The sequence below is a fragment of the Nelumbo nucifera genome, chromosome 3 (assembly GCF_055504915.1).
Source record: "Nelumbo nucifera cultivar China Antique chromosome 3, China Antique-T2T, whole genome shotgun sequence".
Lineage (NCBI taxonomy): Eukaryota > Viridiplantae > Streptophyta > Magnoliopsida > Proteales > Nelumbonaceae > Nelumbo > Nelumbo nucifera.
In genome coordinates, this window is record NC_142651.1 from 46010710 (window position 1) to 46017781 (window position 7072).

The window sequence follows — 7072 nt, forward strand, 5'->3', positions numbered from 1 at the left end:
GGTGTGGGGGTAGCGCGGGGCGACCAGCTCGAGTCCCGCAAGTGTTATGTTGCCGCCCTGAAGGGAAAAACCAAGGCAGCCGACGACCTCGAACTGGAGCGGCCTGCGGAGCAAGGAGAGGAACGAGCTTCGCCCATAGAGGAAACAGTCGCAATCCCGACTTCGGCTATGGACCCAGCTCACACACTCCAGATCGGTGCTTCCGTCGATGAACCCCTACGAACTGGATTGGTGAGTTTTTTACTTCAAAATTTAGATATTTTTGCTTGGTCCGCGGCCGACATGCCCGGTATTGACCCTGGCCTTATAACTCACAAACTTAACACTGACCCTGTAGTCAGACCCGTTAGACAGAAGAAACGCAACTTAGCCCCAGAACGCTGGTGGGCGGTCGACGAGGAGGTCGAGAAGCTCCTCGCAGCAGACTTCATAAGGAAAGTCCATTACCCGAGCTGGGTGGCCAACCCTGTGCTGGTAAAAAAGGCAAACGACAAGTGGCGCATGTGCGTTGACTACACCGACTTGAACCGAGCTTGCCTGAAAGATTGCTTCCCCCTCCCCAGAATTGACCGCCTAGTGGACGCGACCTCGGGACATGAGTTGCTAAGCTTCCTGGACGCCTGCTCAGGCTACAACCAAATCCGGATGGACCAGTCCGATGAGGAAAAAACCAGCTTCATAACCGAGTTCGGCCTGTACTGTTACAAGGTCATGCCCTTCGGATTAAAAAATGTCGGGGCGACCTTCCGAAGACTTGTAAATAGGCTGTTTCGGCCCCTGATTGGCACGAAGATAGAGTGTTATGTAGACGACATGGTCGTCAAGACACAATTTTCACAAGAATTTATACAAGACTTAGATTCTGTCTTCCAAATCCTGCGTCAGTTTAGCATGAAATTGAACCCCAACAAATGTGTCTTTGGCGTCACCTCGAGCAAATTCCTAGGCTACATTGTTAATCGGCGCAGTATTGAGGCCAACCCGGACAAGATAAAAGCCATCCTAGATATGAGACCACCTCGGAAAGTAAAAGAAGTTCAGAGGCTAAACGGCCGCATAGCCGCTCTAAGCCGCTTCATGTCCAAATCAGCAGACCGCTGCCTACCTTTCTTTAAAGCAATCAAAGGCAAATGGTTCGAGTGGACCCAAGACTACCAGCTCGCGTTTGACGAGCTAAAAGGTTACCTCGCTAGTGTGTCAACCTTAGCCCGGCCCGAGGAGGGCGAGGTCTTAGAACTATACCTCTCGGCAAGCGACGAGGTGGTCAGTTCGGTACTAATAAAAGAAACAGACCGGGTCCAGCGACCCATCTATTATGTTAGTAAAATTTTGCAGGGAGCAGAGACAAGGTACCCACAGATAGAAAAGCTAACCAACGCACTGGTGATAGCAGCTCGGAAACTCCGCCCGTACTTCCAGGCTCACACCATCATCGTCCTAACCGACAAAACTCTGAGACAAGTTTTACTCAAACCCGAGGTTTCCGGTCGGCTGACGAAATGGGCCATCGAACTCAGCGAGTACGACCTCCAGTACAAGCCAAGAACTGCTATTAAGGCCCAAGCCTTGCCAGATTTTATCGTCGAATGCACGTTTAGCCTCGAAGTCCCTGAGCCAGTTGAGCCCGAGATCCCCAGTTCGAGCGAGCTCGGACCTCCCAAGCCAATCGAGTTTGAACCCCGTGAAGTAGCAGCCAGTGTAGCATCTCTCCTGGTTAGACCAAGCGCGAACTGGGATGAGGAGCCCTGGATCCTTCACGTAGATGGCTCCTCGAACCAGCTGGGCAGCGGGGCTGGAATAGTGCTACGCAGCCCGAACGGAACAAAGTTGGAATACGCACTATGCTTTGAGTTTGTGGCATCCAACAACGAGGCGGAGTACGAGGCACTGATAGCCGGGCTGAACCTAGTGCACAAGGTCGGAGCAAAGCACGTAGTTATCTACAGTGATTCCCAGCTCGTGGTCAACCAAGTTATAAGCGAATACGAAGTGCGCGAGCTCACAATGATTGCATACTTGGCAAAGGTAAAGGAGGCTCTGCTCAACTTCCAGTCACACTTCATCAAGCAAATCCCGAGGTCAGAGAACACTGAGGCCGACGCCCTGTCCCGACTAGCCAGCACGAGCCACAACGCCATGAGAACCGTGTACGTAGAGGACTTACCTCGGCCCAGCATTCTCGGTGGGGCAGAAGAGGTCGCTCACGTCTCTGAAGCAGAGCTGGATCGACCCACTCGCGAGCTTCCTGCTAGACGGAACCCTCCCCGCGGACCGCAAGGCAGCCAAGAGGGTGCAGCGCCAGGCAGCCAAATACGTCATAATAGACGAACGGTTGTACCGACGATCCTACACGCTCCCCTTCCTGCGATGCTTGCGCCTTGCCGAAGCCGAGCTCGTACTCCGCGACACTCATGAAGGCTTGTGCGGCGGACACCAAGGGGCAGAGCCCTCACCCAAAAAGCACTTCGACAAGGATACTACTGGCCAACGATGAAGACAAAGACCATCGAGCTCGTCAGAAAATGCGACAAGTGTTAGAAGCATGCCAATATCCACCATCAGCCCGCTGCCGACCTCAAATACCTCACCAGTCCATGGCCCTTCGCCCAATGGGGCATCGACCTTCTGGGGCCATTCCCACCAGCGACAGGCGGGAGAAAATTCCTAGTGGTGGTAGTAGATTACTTCACAAAGTGGATAGAAGCTGAACCTCTGGCAACCGTTACAGCTCGAAACATACAGAACTTCTTTTGGAAGAATATAGTATGTCGCTTCAGGCTACCTCGGGTACTGATCTCCGACAACGGCAAACAGTTCGAGGATATCAAGTTCCAAGAATGGTGCCAAAGTATGGGAATTAGTCAGAACTTCACGTCGGTCGCACACCCGCAGGCAAATGGCCAAACATAAGTAATGAACAGAGTCATCCTCCGCAGACTGAAAGCACGACTAGACCGAGCTAAAGGGTTGTGGGCAGACAAGCTACCAAGTGTTCTATGGGCCCATCGAACCACGGAAAAAACCGCCACAGGAGAGACCCCCTTCAACCTCACCTACGGCACCGAGGCAGTAATCCCGACGGAAATCGAAGTACCTACGCTGCGACTAGAAGCATGAGCAGACAAACGAAGACGAGTTACGCACCAACCTCGACCTACTAGACGAGGTGAGAGACCTCGCGCACATCCGAACTACGGCCTACCAGCAAAAGGTAGATCGGTACTATAACACGCGAGTCAAGAAGAGGAACTTCCGCGTCGGCGACCTGGTTCTCCGAAAGGTCATGGTACCCGAACCCGGCGTAGGAAAACTTGGACCAAATTGGGGAGGACCCTACAGTGTAAAGAAAGCACTCGGGGGGGCATACGAGCTCGAAACCCTAGAGGGGAAACAAGTACCCCGAGCATGGAACATTGTCAACCTAAGGCGATACTACCTATAGACCGCCAAGCAAAGTGGATAAAATCACCACCAAAGCCTACGGGCTAGGATGCCAAGCTAACGAAGGGATCTCGGCATAAGCAAGCAAAGAAAACAGTTCGCGCAAGTGCGGTAACTCAGGCAGAAAACAGACCGGGCGTATAGTCAGTTCGGCAAATACATTTAGTTCGGCAAATATGCTCAGTTCGGGAAAGAATAACCAGCACTTAAACAAATCATTCCATTCCAAAAGTAGGGTAGTACAAAAAAAAAATTTACAAGCCAGGAGCTATTTCTTCATCAGAAGGCACTTCGACAAAACCCGAAGGCCCCGCCTTGCCCTCGGAGTCTGGCTCGGCGTCAGCAGCATTAGCCATCTCCTGAGTTATGCGCGAAGTGGATATGGCACTAACATCGAGCTCGGGGTACGTAGGATCATCCACCGGCTTAGTTTAAAACCCCTCCTATATGAATCCACCATCAAATCATCAAAACCCGGCGAAGCGATGTACTCATCGACGGCCTTCTTCTTGGCATCTTCGATACCTTGGGAAAAGATTTGCATCCTCTCCTTGATGTCCTCCTGAAGATACTCGACCTGATGCTGCAGATCCAGCCTCAAGTCCGCCATGTGCTTCACCACCATTCCCATGGCCTCGGCATCTCTCTGAGATCTCGTCTGCCTCATCCGGGAAAAACGAGCAGTCTCTTCAACAGCACGAGCAGCTTCCTCGGCGACACGACGAGCCTCTTCGGCAGCTCGCGGCTGCCTCGAGCTCCTCTCCACCTGAGCCGCCAAGGCGTGAATGGAAGAATTCACCTGCCAAAAGAGACCGAATGATCAAAAGAACCAACAAAACAAAAGCCAAAGAGCTCTAAAAAAGGAGAACACTTACCACCATGGCATGGGTAACGGCACGGTAGGCCACTCGATGCAGAGGGAGATCAGTCCACGCCGCGACCTCCTCGGGGAAGATAGCCTCTTTGCTCTTTTGAAGAGCATGGGTCGGCGTCAACACACTCCTGAAATCCCCCGGGGCCCCTGAGCCCGAGGGCCCAGCTCGCGTATGAGCAGACCCAGAGTAAGCAGGAGCTCCAGAGTATGTAGGAGCCCCTGTGTGTGTAGTCTCAGCATAAGGGCCCCCCGCCGGCTCCTGCATCGGAGGGGCCATCTCGGGCCCCCTGGGTGGATCTTCTAGCTGGTAGCCCGGCACCTCGGGCTCCGCATCCTGAGGCACCTCGGCGCGAGTTCACTTGGCAACCCGCTTTCTCCTCTTCATGCCTTGAAACAAGTGCCCACCCTGGGTCCTTCGTGAATCCATCACACCTGCGAAAAGAAGTTCGCCATCAGTAAAAAGCAAGAAAGACAGCAAGATAAGAGTCGCTAAGTGAGGAACCTACCCGAGCTCAGGCCGGCCGCAATGAGCTTGGCCTCCGTCAGATACTGTTCACACTTCATCCCAAGCCGCGCCCATTGCCGGAGGCCCTTCGCCGTCTCCTTGTCAAGCGTAACCCTGGAGTCAGGAGCGGCCATCCCCCACCCGGTCTGAAAAGGCCACCCCAGCACACTTCGCACCCTGAAATAGTCCCGCTTCCATGCTGGGACCTTGTTAGGGAGCTCGTGTAAAAGCTTAAAACCCGGGCAAGGAGACAGGTAGTAAGCCCGTCTGCGCTCGGGGAGAGGACCCGCTTGCTTCTTAAGCATCAAGATTGAAGAAAAAATCTCCAAATCCAACGGAAAGCTCTCATCGTAGAAAAGGGAGATTGTCCCCACCAAATTTCGAATGGAATTCGGGTGAAGCTGGCCGACTGTCACGCCGAAGTGGTTCAAGACTTCGACGAAGAGGGGGTGGAAAGGCAATCGCAGCCCCGCGGCGAGCTACTCCCGGAATATTACGATCTCATCAGGACCGTGTTCCCAAGGAAAGCCACCCGAAGGTATAAAATAAGCATACTCCCCGGGCAAGTTATAGTAAGTAATGAGGGATTGGAGCCCCTTGGGCGTCATGGTCGAAGGGCCGAACTTGTCTAACATCTGACCCCGGCGAGAGGTGGACGCCAAACTACCCGAAGCGCCACGGCCTACAAGCTCGAACTCTTCCTCGAGCTCCACCTCCGGCTCGCTAAGGCTATTGGGGGATGCAACTTGGTTCGTAGAACCTACATCAGACCCGCTGAAATGACTATCTGAGCCACCCGAGCTAGACATTGGGAGTAACGAGACCCTGGAAAGTTCTCACCCGGACAAAAGCTGTAGACCACAGGAGCTCGGACGAACGGAAGACCTTGAGCGCGAACTGAAAAAACCCGGACGCGAACTGGAGGCGAGCTGAAACTCAGATGCGAGCTCGAGAGAACTACAAAAGCGACAACAACCGGGGTCCCCCCCCCCCCCCGCTATTTATGCTCACTGTGACCGAAAGGCAACGGCTTAGATCAAAGCCAATCCGACGGCCTGCGGCTACACTGACCGCACGTCGCCCGAGACCGAGACGTGATTGGCGCACGTCTTTCTGAAACTGACAGCGACGGCGCGCATCTTTTCGAAACTGACGGAACGTCAGCGCCCATCTCCTCAGAAAAAACGGCAGCGGCACGTCTTTTTCAAATTTGAAATAACGCCCACTTTCGCGCCCCCAAGTGGCACGCTTTTTTTGAAATTTTGAAGCAACGCATGCGCCGCCACATCTATCAGCATTTAGACAGGCCAACACGCTTCCCGCATAAATGGACACTCGAAGAAACCCAAGAAACCCTGAGAACGCACCTCGCGCCAGCAGAACCAAGATTCAAAGTACAGCACAAATCTACCTGACACCTTGCGAACTCCCCGCGCCAGGGCAAGACCCTTAGCACGAGGAGTGGGGGGCAATTGATGAAGGAAGATTTGGCCCGACCTCGCAAATCACGACACGTGGCAAAAAAGCAAGTAGCTCGGCACTTAAAACAGCGTACCGAGGGTACAAACGTCAAAGGGAAGGGACCAGCAGGTCCGAACTCCCTAGCAAGGGGCCCGAACTCCCTGCTTAGAGCTCGAACTCCCTACAAGGAATCCGAACTCCCTGCAAGGTGCCCAAACTCCCTACTTAGTGATCGAACTCCCTGCAGGGTGCCCGAACTCCATACTTAGTGATCGAACTCCCTGCAGGGTGCCCAAACTCCTTACTTAGTGGTCGAACCCCCTGCGAGGAGCCCAAACTCTCCCTTTGACCCCGTCACACAAAGCAGAGACTCGAACTGGCCCGTCTTATGACAGTTCGGGGCCCCCCCTTGTCCGAGTTCAAGACTTCGCCTCACACACCGCTCCAGGCACTTCGCTTCCGGAGCATTGAACTAGACGAACCGCACCGTACCTGACACCGAAGGAGTCCGTATCCAGGGGCGGCGCACCTGACTGACTTGGGATCTGACGCTTGACGGCTGCATTTCAAACGGCCACCTGTCACCACTGCCTCCAGTTACAGAGACGGCTCCGACAAAAGGAGCAGTGATGGTTCTGCCCCAACAGAGGCGATGACGCCCGAACCGGCAGAAGCACGGAAATACTCATTACCGACCTGACATGAGTCTAGGAGTGAGTGCGCGAGGTGGTTATAAAAGGCTCTCCACCCCCAAAGAGGAGGTATACAAAACTTTGCGCTATCTGGTTTAT